Source organism: Mustela nivalis, assembly GCF_964662115.1.
Source record: "Mustela nivalis genome assembly, chromosome: 4".
NCBI classification, from domain to species: Eukaryota; Metazoa; Chordata; class Mammalia; order Carnivora; family Mustelidae; genus Mustela; species Mustela nivalis.
In genome coordinates this window covers 33,503,748-33,520,358 of record NC_139023.1, presented here as the reverse complement: position 1 = coordinate 33,520,358, position 16,611 = coordinate 33,503,748, and the positions used below count along the sequence as shown (strand labels likewise).

The window sequence follows — 16,611 nt, the reverse complement described above, 5'->3', positions numbered from 1 at the left end:
CACTTGCCAAAGAGGGGAGAGGGGAGTTCACAATCTGTTGGAAGATGAGTGGGTGCGTTCCACCAGCCACCACTCCGGCTACTGCGGGAGCTCACCCTGGACACCTGCACAGCACAGGAGGATGCTAACATGATACGATGAGGAGAATTTTATTCCAGAGACCAAGGGCTTCATTTTTAATCAAGGGCTGAGGAAAGAGGACGGGGACATGGAAAAGGCTTGCCAAAACTTCACAGCAGTGGGCCCAGCACCCAAGACACCTTTCTCTGCGGCTTCCGTGGTGACTTCTCTCTCAACTTATCTACCTGCCCAAGCGCAGACACTCCCCTCAGAAGATGCTATATGACAGTTTCAAATATCCACTGTGCTTCATTCAGATCTAATCCTCGCCTTGTCTCCTACATAGACAACCATTCTTTAACAGAAACTAAAAGGGAGTACAGATTTGTCCAAAACAAAACAAAACAAAAACAAAAAATGAAACCAAGACATTCCTCAAATCGGGACACGCCAGACTCAGTGAAACACAAAATCAGCTTCCTCTACTGCTCTGAATGAAGGGCCGACCCACCCCGCCCGCTCCAATGGCTGCATCACAGACCCCTGGAATGGGACAAGAGAAGCCCATTCTACCCAAACTCTCTCATTGTACAGATGGAAAAACTGAGGCCCAAAAAAGTACACTGACTTTCCCAAGATTATACAGTAGGTTAAAGTAGCGGGAGAACCTGGCCCAGAAGGCAAGTCTTGGGAGTCACTGGTTGGTGGTCTTTCCACCAAATCCCACCAGACTATTTATAATGGAGAATCTGTCACTCTGACTCTGAAAAACCATTTCAACTGAGAGAAATGCCATCAGCCTACAGAATATGCATTAATAACACATTCAACATAAAATGGGTAATCTGGGCCTATCTTTCTTACACTTAAGTGTATTTGTTGGTAGCACAACACTGTTGAAAATAAATGAGCACGAAAACAGTTTTTAAATCCAAACAGAAGATTCTTTAAAACATTCAAATCATTTTGAAAACATGCTGTTCCAATCAAATCTAATTCCAAATAACAAATCAAAAATGTTTCACAAGAGAATGCTTAGTAACAATGAAGCCCGCTGAAAATATTCTCCTATCAGATAAAATATTCAAGTTCTATTGCTACGCAATCAAAGGACTATCCACCACTCCAGAGGGGTTTTCTGGGGAAGCTGACATTCATGTGAAAGATGCTGACACATAATATATGTAAGAAGCTTAATATCGGATTGACACAGAGACCAAACATTGAACAAACACTAGTTTCCTTAACCCGGGGAAGGAAAATAAGTATCGCCCACATAACTAGTAATACCTTCTTACAATACTTTCCTAAAAGTCCTACAGCCATGAAAAACATTATGACATCAGAGTATTGTCTATTTTAAAAGTTTAACTGGGGTGCCTGGTGGTTCAGTCAGTTAAGCGCCAGCTCTTGAGCTCCGCTCAGATCATGATCTCAAAGGTCGTGAGTTCAAGCCCCACACTGGGTGTGAAGCCTACTTAAAATAAAAAAAAAAAAATTTTTTTAAGGTGTAACTAAAAAGGAGATAGAGAAACAACATTCCATTTTTCTTTTTTTGTTTTAAGATTTTATTTATTTACATGACAGAGATCACAAGTAGGCAGAGAGGCAGGCAGAGAGAGGAAGGGAAGCAGGTTCCCTGCTGAGCAGAGAGCCCGATGCGGGGCTCGATCCCAGGACCCTGGGAGGCAGAGGCTTTAACCCACTGAGCCACCCAGGCAACCCTTCCATTTTTCTTAAAAGACAAATTAGATATCCTGGAATCAGAGTAATCAGCATAACCCTGTACTAATATTATGGCAAGCCTTTCAGTATTAATTTCTGTTGTAACAGGAAAAAAAAAAAGAAGAATTCAGTGTTTGTTGTTTTCCTTGTGGCAGGAAAAGAAACAGTCATGAAAAAGCTGAAACGTGACATAAAAAGAGTCGCAGTTTTAAAATATGTTATCATTGCACACGTGGATTCTTGCAATACTTAATACACTTTTTTTTAAAGATTTTATTTTATTTAAAACAAAGATTTTTTAAAGATTTTATTTTTAAAGATTTTATTTTTTTTTTAAGATTTTTAAAAGATTTATTTAGAGAGAGATTGTAAGTAGGCAGAGAGAGAGGAGGAAGCAGGCTCCCTGCTAAGCAGAGAGCCCAATTCGGGGCTCGATCCCAGGACCCTGGGATCACGACCTGAGCCAAAGGCAGAGGCTTTAACCAACTGAGCCACCCAGGTGCCCCTTAGTAATCTTTTCTTAAATAATTTTGTAGTCTCTTATTCATATTACTCCAGTTAAATGTAAAGCACTTTTACACTTCAGTTCATTGAGTTTTCCACTACCACTTTATATAAGTTTCAGAAAGTGCTGAATAGTGTGCTGCCTCCTTGGGAGTGAATTATCTAGTTAGAAGTTATTCTTTCGAAAAGAGAATAAAAGTTCAAGAAACTCCTTCCCTAAAAAAGGTCTGGAGTCCTTTTTCAAGGGCTCTGAGCAAATATCTAGGAACATCCCTAGATTAGGAAGACCCCAAGTCATTTGGGGGGGGGGGCACGCAGTGATGATGACAAAATGACAGCAACAGAAGTCTTGAATCTGCTTCTCCCCTGGAGTTCTGACTACTAGCCCATTGTACTCTACTGCCACCTGTGTTCTCCCAGCATCTCCCCCAACCACGAGGTTCCTCAGCCATTTCATCAATGCCAACCCCTCAAATCAGTGCATTCCTGATTCTGCAAGTTACCATAAACAACTGATTAACAATCACTGTTTTCAAGCTACAGACAGAAAACACAACTAAGCTGCCACTTAAGTTCATAAAGAAATCCCCCTTCAAAGATTATGTTCCTGAAAGGCCAGCTATCCTAAATGATCAGATATCCTTCGTTATCAGATATCCTTAATTATCCTGGCCATTTGAGGGCAAGATTTGAAATACAAGTCCATGACTAGGAAGAAAGAAAAAAAATAAATAAATCCGAGGCTTAAGAGACCCAAAGACCAAACAACAGATCAGGATGCCACTGTGTGCTGGTTTAAATCACTTAAATATTGCAACAAATGACAAACCAATGCCAACCTCGCAAAGTTTCCGCATTTCTTGGAACTGAGACAGCACCGCTGGCATCATTTAATGATAATCCTTCAGGTATTTCACTAAAGTCACCAGGCGCGATGGAAAGCCCGTGACTGAGGACTTCTTAAAGAGCCCAGCCTCGCCGGAGCTGCCGACACTGTGTCTTACTCTCTTCTCAATCTGGGTTCTCCCAACCACTCCATCCATCCAGAAACGTTTGTGACAGTCGTGGCTCTCAGCTGCGCAGAACTTGACTACAAAAAGGCTACAACTCTCAATCTGATTTCTCCCATTTATTTGCGTTTAGTTCAAGCCCCACACTCCCTCGGCCCTTCGCTCCCTGCCCCCTCGGTTCTAGATAGCTTCAGCGCGTTCTAGACCACCTTGCATTGTTTCTTGGGGACTCCGCATCCCTGCCTCCCACCAGCACTGTTTTCACCGCACAAATGTCATTTCCATCGTCACCCCTCCATTCCGCCCGGCGGGTAGCCGAGGAGCCTCCAGGACCAAGGGCCGGCTTCCCCCATTCGGTCCCCCTCGCACAGCCATTTTCTAGTTAAAACGCTCTCTGCCTCGGAGGGGGAAATGAACTTTTCCCCCTTTGATCTCCCGATTGCTAGCGTCTGAACCCCCAAGAAGCCAGCGCCGTCTCCAACTCCCCGGCAGGAGCGCGCAGCCGCCCCGGGAGGGAGAGCCCAACAGCACAGCCGAGGCCGGTGCCAGGGAAGGGGGTGTGCGCTCTTCCCCGCCGGCGACCGCCCTCACTTTTCCCCTCCGCAGCCCCCACCCGGGCGCACCCCCTCCAATCCCGTCTCCCCCCTCCAGGCCCTGCCAAACCCGGGCTGCCGAGGGAAAGAGAGCGCCGGGAAGCAAGAGGGATGGAAGTCAAGGAGTGAGCCCGCAGTCGCCGTGCCACCCGGCCGGCCCTGCGGTTCGAGCGCAGGGCGCACCGGACTCGGGAACCGGCGCCCGCTGCAGATGCGGTGGCAGCTGCTGCAGCTGTGGCTGCGGCGGGGCGGGCGGCCGGGGCCGCGCAGCCCCAGGGGCCGGCAGGAGAGGAGCAGCCGCCGGGGCTGCGCGCAGCCACTCGTCGCACGCCGCTTGCCGCTGCCCGGGTCTCTCGCCGGCACTCCCGGGCCGCCCCGGGGTCCAGGGCAAAAGCAAGGAAGAAAGCGAGGCTCACCGGCGGTGCGCGCCGCGCTCGCCCTGGCACCGGCGCCCGGCGGCTCTGCTCCGTCTCGCCTTCCCCGGAGCGCCCGGATCAGCTGCGGGTGCAGCGCACGAGCTTCCTACTTGAGACCAGGACGGGCTCCGGCGACTGAGCATGCCCAGTGCCGCTCCGCGAGTCCCGCGCAGGCAGCGGCGCCGGCGAGATTCCACTTCTCCAGGCTTTGGCGGCGGCTGCGCGAGGAGAGGCTGGAGGGGCCCGGCCAGGCGGGGGCCGAACGCGAGAAAGGCGGGGCCGGGGGCGGGGGCCGGGGAGGAGGGGGCGGGACGCGCTCCGAGTGCGACCCCTGCAGGCAGAGGCTGCGAGCCCTGTGGGACCCACCGTTCCCTTATCGCCTGGGAAGATGGCAGGGAGGCTGCGGGGGGCCTGGGTGTCGAGATGCAGCCCGGTATCCCCTCCATGTGGCCTGGCGTCTGTCTGCACCAAAAGGCAGTTGGGTAACCTCATCCCTGGCTAGTCTTTTCTCCCACATGTCTGCAGTCCTTTATAATGGGAAAATGTACCCAGATGAGAACTGCCCACACCCACCCAGCTGCAACTTGTAGGCGAGAACTCCTTCTGCCTCCTTATCGGGAACCCCAGGCATATGCCTCCCCCCCGCCCACACACACACACACACACACCATTCCTTGATGTGAAAGTCACAACGAGATGACCTCAAGGGAGAAACATACCTGTAGGCGGGGAAAAGCACAATTTCCTTTTCACCGGGAATATTACCTATAACTGGAATTGTACGCAGACAAGCAGAGTTCTGCTAAGAATGGACACTCAGTAAGCGGTAATCAGTGCTCTGCCCTGGACAGTGTGAATGACACCCCCAAAGCGCGCTTAGCGTCCTTCTTCTCCAGTGCAGTGGTTGTCAAAGGTCAGGATCACCCCGAGGCTTTATAGGAATAAAATGCTGGGTCCCACCCCCAGAGTCTCTGCATGAGTAATGGGCGTGCGGTGGGGCCCAAGCCTCCGTATACCCTACAAGTTCCCAGGTAATGCTTGTGCCACCGCTCCGAGGACCACACTTTGAGAACCATTATTATACATTCATATACACACAGCCTTATGTATGATCTGTGTCAAGGGGATTGTGCTAAAAGTAAATTAATAGTAACTGAAGTTGCGGCTCATTCTCCTCCCCAAACTTCTGGAAAGCACTTGCTTCCTCAAATAACACTCACACCTAGCTGGTCCTTATTCTTCATGTGACGATTCTGTGTGGTTGCGGTGGGCAGTACTATATTGCTGCAAATACCATGTATTTATTGAGGATCCTTAAGGTGTACAGTAAGCCTAGGAATACCCGTAAATAAAAAATCCCAGACCCTTGCCTTCATGGAGCCTGCAGACACCCACCAAATAATCACTCACAAATGTCATATAAAACGTTGAAGAGTTAGGAGGGAGATCTACTATACGTGGATAAAAGGGTGTATAATGGGACCCTGATGCTTACTCACAGTAGGGTTGCAAGGAATGAGCGGTGGAGGGAAGCTACATTGCGGAAGGCCGGTTCCCGACGTTTGCACCCCTAAAACCTCTCCCACGAACAATTTTCCTCGGACCCACCTGAAGGCCAACAGCCACGTTGCGCCTTACTGTAACAGAAAAGCAATATTGCCACTGAGAAATCCCTGTAAATCCATGAAAGTGCTCACCCTTAGGGCTGAGTCCCCACACCTCAAGACCCGCCTATTGAGTCTGAGACCCTGGACAGACGGAGGCCATACTTTTAACCCAATCTGGGAAAAAGCAGTCTCGGAACCGGAAAGCCTTCTAGTCCTGGTCTATGGCCTTCAGGTTCAGAGAAGCGAAGAAATTAACCAACCCAAGACCACCCGGCCCTTCAGTAGCGGGACCAGTCTCCACCCTTCCCGGTAGGTCCTCTTTCCGTGGCACTCCATTCCCACGGACCCCGCGGCTCCCCGCGGCCCTCCAGGAGTCCCACCCTGCTGTCCCCTCTCCTGGGGGGTCCCAGGGCGACCCACGGCTCTCGCCCCTCCCGGTTCGGTCTCCTCCAGACCGGGAGGAAAACCCGCGGTGGAGTCCTCGGCGGCGGGGCGGGGCGACGCGCGCAGGCGCAGTGGCCGCCAGGTTGGGCCGAGGAGGCGCCCAGCTCCACACCTGATGCAATCAGCCTTCCGGAAACGGGCCCGGCCGCCGCGCTCACCCAGGAAACGCTTCTGCGCCCTCCTCTGGCCACCGAGCCCCCCGCCCGCGTTCCGAGCCACTTCGCCGCCCGACTTTGCCCCGGCACGGAGGGCGACGTTCGGCGTCCTCCGGAGGACCCGCAGGAGTCGGCAAGTCACCGCCTGCGAAAGCAAAATTTCTGGCTGCCCTGATAGTGACGTGGAAACGGCCACCGAAGGTTCCGTGGAAATTCCCTTAATTATGTATTTGCAGAGAAGACCGGCGGAGGCGGGGAAGGTTTTAACCTGCTTTGCTGCGATCCTTCCCTTCGTCCGCCGCCAGACACACATCTTCCTTCCTCCCTTGAAGGAGCGTTTCTAGAACAGCGTTAAGGCAGAATGGACAGGACTCCTTGCTACCCTCTCGGTCTTGCTGAATATGGAACAGCGCGTTGTCTCTGCTACAGAAAGCCTTCCGCCGCATACTCATTTTATAAATAAGTAATTGGTTCCTCTGTACCTCATCATTTTAGTTTACAAAGAAAATCACTTCTCCTTTCACCGCCTCATGCAATTTTGATATCTATTGTGAGTGGGTTTTGTCCTTCATGCTGACTCACCATGAAGTGTTTTCTAAGGAAATGAGATATTCTAAGAACATTTCAAGAGCATGTTTATAAAAGAATGGAAGTAAAAAATTACCTACGTCCTTTAAGGCTAAAACGGAAAAGAAAAGACAAATTCAAGGAATTTTATTTGTAAGGATACTTAGGAGATCATTCTAGAGTGAAGCCTGGATCAACGCGGGTTTTACAGATGTTTACCTCTCTGTGGCCTGAAGAGGTCAATGACTTTTCCTTCCTTAAGCAAAACTGCACTTGAAAACAGATTTCTTAACACCCTAACCTAATGAAAAAATATATTTGTATTTTGCACAAACACTATACAAAGTGCAAGACTATATTACAATGCTGTTTTTTCCATCTAAAGATTACAAAGTACAAAATTGGCCACAAAAGGGATCCTATTACTTGTCCGTAGCCCTGAAGTCCTTAGTCTTTAAATAGTCCTTGATCTCCCTGACACTATGCAACTTAGCCAGACATTGCTGAGATAACCAGAGACTAGGCTTTAAATATTTCCAATATGGTATGAAATTCTTCAGCGCTTCAAGACATCAAGGATTCTTTTGAATCAAAATTTAGAGTCTCTAGTATTTTTGCTTGACAGTGGTATATGAACTGTTTGAGGTTAAACCAAGGGAATTTTAATGATCACAACAAAATATCAGGGCTATGATTTGCCACATAAAAGTATTCAAAATACTTTTTTAAAAATGGTGAAACAAAAGTTACTGCAAAACTCCTGCCTACAATAAAACTTTTCAAAACCCTAACTACCTTTTTATCTTGATTAATGTATATTTCTTTTCAGAATGTTCTGACATTGAGATATGAGAGAATACCTTTACTTTTGCATAGAGTCAAGTAAATGTCAAAATACAGAGGAGCAAAGTACAAACTCATCACAAGAAGGTACTAGTTACAGAATAACAAAACTTCAGAGTGCTTAGCTTGTGCTGGATCCTGACCATCGGTATTAAACTTAATCTTCACAACCGTCCCATGAGTAATGTACTATTGTTATCTTTACATTACGGGTAGTGAAAGTAAAGTTTGAGAATGTAAAGTAACTAATGTAAATACAGAGAAAATGATTGTAATTTTTGTTTTATATAAGAAAGGAAGTAGAGTACTATACTTACTCTCCTCCCAAAGATAACACTTGGTAAAATTAGTGTTTTCCACACATTCGTAATTGGTGAATCATAGTCCCCAGACTTAGGACCAATCTCACCCACAGATATGAAGCAGATGATTAAATATCTAGTGACTTTTCGGGGGTATCAGCAAGGCCTGCCCTCTGATGGGCTTTCCATCTCCAGTTGGTTCCTCTAGTCCTAAACTATCCAATTCAGTAGTTGCTCACTAGCCACTTATAGTTACTTAGTTTTAAATTAACTAATTAACATTATAATTAAATTTTCAGCTCCTTGGTCATATTAGCCACATTTCAAATGTTCTATAGCTAAGCTAATGGCTACTATATTGGATGGTGCAAGTATAAAACATTTCCAACTCTGCAGAAAATTTTATTGGACTGTGTTGCTGTAGTCCATCCCAATAATATGAGGCTTTACTCTTTCTCCATTCTGTATTAGCCCTCCTCTGAAAGGGCCATCTTTCTAGCTTTACCTTTCCCATGAGTTTCAGTGCTGTTAGTCCAGATTAATATTCCTGTCAGTATAGAATACCATCATTGAAAGATACAGGCTTTAGAGCAAGACTTTATTTCCCATCCCAGCTCTTTGATTTACCATCTGTGTAACCTTGGAAAAATTATTTTACCTCAGTTAACCTTGATCTTCTTATCTGTAAAATGGGCATTTTAGTCTTTTCCTCATGGGTTTAATGAATGAAGATAACACACGTAAAGTTTCTGGTGGGCCTCACATAGATTCCTTCCTTCCACTCCAGTTTCAGTAAGTGACATCACCAATTACTCAGATTTTCCAACTAGAAATCTCAGTCATCTTCATTTCTTCCTTCCTCCTCAACAGCCCGCTTTTAATTAGTCATCAAGCCTGTTGCTCCCCTCTCAGGGATCCTTCTCAAATCTGGGTGCTCCTCTCTGCCCCCACTCCCACTGTCCTCACTGGCGTCTCATGAGCTATTTCAGTATCCTGCCAACTGCCCTTCGTGGCACCCATCACTTCCAATCCAAGTCCTTCCTCCATGCTGCTGCCAGAATGATCTTTCCAAAAAGAGATGCTGATGATTTCACTTCCCTACTTAAAAACCAGTGGTGACTTCTGGTTGCTTAAGGATAAAAATTTAACTATTAAACCTAAGGACTCATGAGACCAACCCCCCATTCCATTTCAAACCTACATTTGGCTCCTCTACTACCAACCTCCCTTTTAAGCCACCCCTCCCTCAGCTCATTACTCTCCCTATATCACCCCTGCCCACCTCCTCCAGCACCCTCTGCACCACCAGCCAGTGCCCTAGGAGGCATTTCTACAACACATAATGGCCTTTCCTGTCTCTGTCCTTGCACACACCCTTCTCAAGCCGAAATGACCTTTTTACATCTCCTTTACCAGTCAAACTCCACTTATTCTTCAAGGTCCAGCTCAGTGATGATCAATTCTATAAAAAGCTTAGTCACCTTTTCCCAGGGAAAAGTGGTGACCAGCTCATCTGTGATGTCATAGGTTTAAGAGTATAGATACTATCTATATTCAGGCTACCCTAGTTTAAAACCCGCCTACACCACAGTCCCACTGGTAGTTTTGAGAAAGTGACTTACCCTCTCCTAATCTCAATTTCCTTGTCTGAAAATGTTGATAATCACATTATGTACAGTTTAGTGTTGTTGAAAGTATATAAGATAATGCACACAAAATTCATAACAGCATGCCCAGCTCATAGGTAAGCATTCAATATACATTACCTTTAAATTATTACTATTATTACTACCCATTTTATTATTTTGCCTCTATGTGGGCCTCCTTTTTTACATTTTACTTTTTTATTTGTTTTAAAAGATTTTTATTTATCTATTTATTTGTTTGTTTGTTTGAGAGTAAAAGCAAGAGAGGTCGTGGAGGGAGAGGGAAAAGCAGACTCACTGCTGAACCCGAAGCCCTATGTGGGGCTGAGTCCAAGATCCTTGAGATCATGACCTGAGCCAAAGGCAGACACTTAACCAACTGAGCCACCCCAGGACCCCTTTTTTTACATTTTAAATACATCTTTTACTTTCAAAAAAAATTTTTTTATTTCACATTTACATCGATTTTACATTATATAAAAAGTTTTATCACAGAAATACTTGGTATTTATTACAGAAATACTTGGTGTTTAGGAAACACTAGTGACAAGCCAAAAAGATTAAATCTTCTATTATTTGAGACCCATTTTAGTTGCAAACAGAAGGAATTCTAGTTAACTTCCCCAGGACACAGAATGAGAGAAGGCACTGTCAGGTTTCCACTGCATCAATGCAAAGATGGAGAACTGTTTTCGCAAAAGGTCAGGCTCTATGGAGGACTGGCAGCAGACAATACAGAGCAGACTATGGTGCAGCCTGGCAAATGGTACCATCTCACTGGCCTCTTACTATGGCCACTGTTCCTGAACTTTGGCAACTTAGCAATGCTTTCTCCCTATTCACGCTGAAAACCTATACCTTAGCAGCCAGAAGGCAGAGAGAGGAAAAGTTTGCCTCCCTTAACATTCTCTGCTTGGAGGTGGGACCTTCCCATAACCCAAACTCATACAGTAGAGGATTCACTAAAAATAGAAAAAGTGTCTCCCTGCCCTCACTCCCTTACCTCACGGGGATAAAGTATGGGTCAACTTATCACTCATTTGCAAGCATCATGTACCTCTGTGCTTTCAAGCCTTTGCTTATGCCATTCCCTTTGCCTGGAATATGCTTTGCTTCACACACTGATCCACTCACTCCTGCTTCCTTCACCTTGTCCACTTTTCAATATTGTGCTCATTCTACAAAGGCCAAGCTTTTTCCCTAATCGAGCACACAGGTTAATGCTTACTCCTTGGTTCCAGACAACATCATATGGTTTTGCATCCCATCATATGTACAGTTAGATATTTGTCAGTCTTTGTGGTTATACCGTGAGCTCTTATATCTGGCTTTATCCCATAGAAGACACTCAATAAAAACCTGTTTAATGAATGAAAGAGAAAAGGGAAATTAGCTTTTATTAAGACACTGTGCCAAGCACTTTACAATATTAAATTCTATTTATTCTCAATTTAGAACTCTTTTTTTTTCCTCCAATATAGGCTGTGTCACCATTTTATAACAGAGGAAACTGAGGCATGGAGGAGCTAAGTTACTTTCCCAAGATCACACAGCTATTAAAGTACAGAGGCAGAATGTGAACAGAGAGGAAAAAGCTAATTAAATTAATCTGTAAAATTTCCCTAAGTATTGAAAATATATTTATTAAATTTTATAAGCTCGTATTTCACTGTTCTTTTTTTAAATATTTTTATTTATTTATTTGACAGACAGAGATCACAAGTAGGCAAAGAGGCAGGCAGAAAGAGAGGAGGAAGCAGGCTCCCCGCTGAGCAGAGAGCCTGATGTGGGGGCTCAATCCCAGGATCCTGGGATCATGATCTGAGCCAAAGACAGAGGCTTTATAACCCACTGAGCCACCCAGGCACCCCTTATTCCACTATTCTTGAAAGATGATGATAGATGGGCTCTATACAGGAAATCATAGAAATTTAATTTATGAGCACAAAAGCACACAATAAAATTCATCACACTCTTTGTCTTTGCCCTTCCCTCAGGCAACCAAGAATTGTTATTGCAGACACTAGCATTTTATTGAACTGGTTCTGCCTACAAAAAATTTATGTTCTTATGCTTAGGGCAAACTCTTTCCCTGGCTATATGATATCCTCTCTTCCCTCCAGAAAATCCTTGTTTTGCTTATTTTCAGACAATAGAAATTTGAGTCCAGATTGCCAGTATGCATGGTGTCTCACAATTAATCATCTGCATAGATAAAGGCAAGAATTTAAATCTTGTAAATGGAGGAAAACCATCACCTTCATGTTCAAAGGGTACAAAATAAATAATACCATGCAACTTAGAGAAATACTCAATTTTAAATTCAAATAAACATAATGAAATAGAAAGGAGAAAATCTGACATGAAGAATACTGTAAGACAGAAGACATTATAAAAGAACGAGAAATCATCTACAAGAGAAAAATGCTTCACTCATACCTAGAGGTGGACAGGAAATATATTGCTAATTTGCAGAAGAATTGATTCTCCTTGATCAAACAAAAAATTTATGATCTCCTTTCTCTACTTATTCCTGCCAAGTATCTTTCACTTTTAAGCACTTCATTACAAAATCTGCAAAAAGAAAATAAGAAGGGAGGGGAAGGGGAGTGGAGGGAAGTAAATAGGGAGGAAAGAAAGAGAGGCAGACAGGAAAATGTAAAAAAAAAGACCTAAAGATCTCTTCAAGAGATTATTATCATAAGTAAACACCAGTCATTAGGTTAAATGAAGCCTAACTCCTTATAAATATCTGAGAGCACAAAAAGTGAATTTGGGAGTGAAGGGGCAACCATATAGGGGGAAAAATGTAATAAAAAGTAATAGCACCAAATTAATCCCAATATGGAGGTTAGATATTAGGGGAAAAAAGATTATTGGGAAGTTCAATTAGATAAAGGAAAGACTTCAAAGGAATATAGCAAGCACTCCATCCCTTGAGATATTTAAAATTAACCTGGACAAAGAACTAGAATATATTTTGTAAAAAGCAATCCTTTCTGACAAGCTGGTAGATTAGTTTTAATTGATTTTTCCACCTCTAATTTCTTTAAATCTCTGAAATGCTATTCTTAGAAGACAAATGAGTTTTCTTTGAGAATGAATTTTGTCTTTATTTTAATGAAATGAGATATGATTTCTTACGGAAATAGTTTCCAAGCCAATGACTTTACAAGTAATAACTCTAACTGCTATTTAGATTATAAAAGTTAACAAAGTTACATCATTAGTAAACATGATAAATTACAATATATTTACTTTCATTGTGCACTAGTAATTGTCTTGAAATAAAATTCCCAAAAAATGAAGGAATACGATACAGTTCAAAAACGGGAAAATGGGGGCTCCTGGGTGACTCAGTCATTGAGCATCTGCCTTTATCTCAGGTCTTGGTCCCAGGGTCCTGGGCTTCAGCCCCACATGGGGCTCCCTGCCCAGTGGTAAGCCTGCTTCTCTCTCTCCCACTCTCCCTGCTTGTGTTCCCTCTCTTGCTGTGTCTTAGTCAAATAAATAAATAAAGTCTTTAAAAAAAAAAAAAACAGGAAAATGGAGCAGGCATACATTCTGACAGTTTTTACCTTTTTGTTCTAGGTTCATATCCTATCTAAAAAGTTATCATCAAAAAAAAAAAAAAAAGAAAGAAAGAAGGAAGGAAGAAAGGAAGGAAGGAAAGAAAGAAAGAAAAAGAAAAAGTTCCATTGAAATTATGTCAAATTTTGTATTATTGAATCAGATAACAGTTTTGAGGAGATAAGGGACAATATCAGTATATACATGTTGTTTATTGTAAGAAAAGGACTAAATTAGAAATGTACTAGAAAAAAACTTTGCCTGTTGTCTTGGAATTTTCTTAGAGATCACTTGGCTTAGAAAAGAAGTGGAAACACTCAATGAAACAGGAGATATATCTGTTTCTCCATATATATATATACACACATATATATGTGTGTGTTTCTATATATGCATATATATATACATATTCTTTAATTTTATTATTTATTTGTCAGAGAGAGAGCACAAGCAGGGGGAGCAGGAGGCAGAGGGAGAAGCAGGTTCCTTGCTGAGCAAGGAGCCCGATGTGGGACTCAATCCCAGGACCCTGGGATTATGACCTGAGCTGAAAGCAGAAACTTAACTGACTGAGCCACCTAGGCATACCTTTCTTTAAATATATTGATTTTTAAAGCAGTTCTACATTCTTTGATAAACTATGAATGAATGGCAATATGGGTGGAAAAAATATTCTTCTTCTTTTTTTTTTTTTTTTAAAGATTTTATTTATTTATTTGACAGAGAGAAATCACAAGCAGATGGAGAGGCAGGCAGAGAGAGAGAGAGGAGGAAGCAGGCTCCCTGCCAAGCAGAGAGCCCGATGCGGGACTCGATCCCAGGACCCTGAGATCATGACCCGAGCCGAAGGCAGCGGCTTAACCCACTGAGCCACCCAGGCGCCCCAAAAATATTCTTCTTCTAAAAGATTTTTATTCATTTATTTGAAAGAGAAAGATTGAGAGCACGAGCAGGAAGGAGGGGCAGAGGGAGAGAGAGCAGCAGACTCCCCTTTGAGCAGAGAGCCCTACACAGGACTTGATCCCAGGACCCCAGGATCATGACCTGAGCAGAAGGCAGATGGTTAACCAAATGAGCCACCCAGGTGCCCCAGAAAAAATATTCTTGATTAGGATTTTTTTTATTCCTAGGTCATAAAGGTATTCTTCCCTATTATATTCTGATAGATTTCAACTTTTGTGCCCTTACTTTTTTTAAGAGTTTATTTATTTTATTTGAGGGAGAGAGAGAGAACATCCGTAAGCAGGGGTGGGGGCAAAGGGAAAGAGAGAGAGATAGGCAGACTCCCCACTGAGCACAGAGCCAGACACAGAGGTTGATCTCAAGACCCTAAGAACATGACCTGAGCTGGGAACCAAGAGTCTGCCACTTAACCCGCTGATCCAGCCAGGCGCCTTCTTCCCCCCCCCCCCACTTTATTTATTTATTTATTTGACAGAGAGAGGGAGATCACAAGTAGGCAGAGAGGCAAGCAGAGAGAGGGGGAAGCGGGCTCCCTGTTGAGCAGAGAGTCCGATGCGGGCCTCCATCCCAGGACCCTGAGATCATGACCTGAGCTGAAGGCAGAGACTCAACCCACTGAGCTACCCAGACTCCCTACCCAGGCGCTTCCTTAATTCTGTTTTTTACATAACAATCTTTAATTCATTTTCTATTATGCTGTAAGATACAGATATAATTTTACAAGTAGAAAGCTGCTATTCTAATGTAAAGTATCAAACAATCCTTCTCATTCATAATGCCACTTCTGTGACATACCAAGTTCTCATTGATCTGTTCCTAGGCTCTCTACTTCCTTTCACTGATTAATATTTTTACTGTTGTGCTAATACTGCACTACTTTAATTTCTATGCCTTTGTAATATATTTTGACATCTGGCCAAGGAGCTGTTTCTTCTTTCTCCTGCTTTATCAAGACAGCCTTAACCCTTCTTTCACAATAGTTTTCCTTATAATTTATAATAGATATATCATTTTTTATGAAAGATGTTTAGAATTTTGATTGGTATCACATTTAATATAAATTAAGGAGAACTGACATTTTTATTCTACTGAATAATCTCATATATAAATGTATTATATTTTTCATTTATTTAAGACTTTAACAAATAGTCTCTACATCTACTAAACTTGAAGCCCATAAAAGTCCATATAACTTTTCAAGTTTGAGAGTGATAGTAAGAAGAAGATTTGAGTTTTTTTATTATCCTAAAATCTGCTGTTACTTTAGCTGAGACAAACTCTTGGATTTAATTCTATTGTTCTCACTTTATTTTTACTGGATTTGATCTTGGAAAAAGTCAGTGAGATGATGGAAGTCAGTCAAGCACATTGCCTTTGTCCAAGTGAATGGTGAGTATATAAATCCAGTGTGGTTTGAAATATCAGCCTCGATTTTAATGAGGTTAAAATGACAGTGCCTCATTTAAATTAATCTCCTCAAGTTTGCAAGAAAATTGACAAAAAAAATAAGCAAATTTCCTTCTTTTAACTGGTGTGCAGACCAGTGACATATAATAATCCTTACAGTAACCACTAAAAGAAAAATAGCTAAAAAAATACATAAAGTTAAATAGAATACTGAAAGTATTTAAATAATTGAAATGACTATGGGAAAGGGAAAAGAAAAGAACAAAATCAAGGGAAACAATCAGTAAGATAATAAAATTGTGGACCTAAATCCAACCATATTAATAATTACATTAAATCTAAGTGGTCTATACCCTCTAATTAAAAAACAGAGATTCTCAGATTGGCTTTAAAAATAGAAGATCTAATTATGTGCAATCTATAAGAAAGCTAGTTTAAATATAATTATATAGATAAAAGGGTAAAAAAAGATATATAATGAAAACACTAATCAAATGTTATGTTACTAGGGCTGCCATAACAAAATACCACAGACTACATGGCTTGAACAACAGAAATTAATTTTTTCACAGTTCTGAAAACTAGAAATCCAAGATCAAGCTCTCAACAGGGTTGGTTTCTTCTGAGGCTTCTCTTCCTAGCTTGCAGATTATTTCCTTCTCTCTGTGTCTTCATATGGCCTTTCCTCTGTGCTCTGGAAAGTACCTCCCTCCCTGGTGTCTCTTCCTCTACTTATAAGGACACCAGATATTAGATTAGAGCCAAATCATAGGAACCCCATTTAACCTAAGTTACCTCA

The 16,611-nt window shown here is 43.0% G+C and overlaps 1 protein-coding gene across 17 annotated transcripts in view; it reads right to left on the bottom strand.

The window, feature by feature from the left end:
* APBB2 (amyloid beta precursor protein binding family B member 2) overlaps positions 1 to 4,530 on the bottom strand; it is a 365,411-nt gene extending 360,881 nt beyond the window's left edge. For 13 of the 17 annotated variants that reach the window (XM_082728827.1, XM_082728819.1, XM_082728824.1 and 10 more), the window contains exon 1: positions 4,309 to 4,527. The gene's annotated coding sequence lies outside the window, so the exon portion shown is untranslated. Of the gene's footprint in view, positions 1 to 4,308 lie in introns of all 17 variants that reach the window. The other 4 variants (XM_082728836.1, XM_082728826.1, XM_082728835.1 and 1 more) reach the window with 2 other exon arrangements.
* Between the last annotated feature and the right edge of the window lie 12,081 nt (positions 4,531 to 16,611).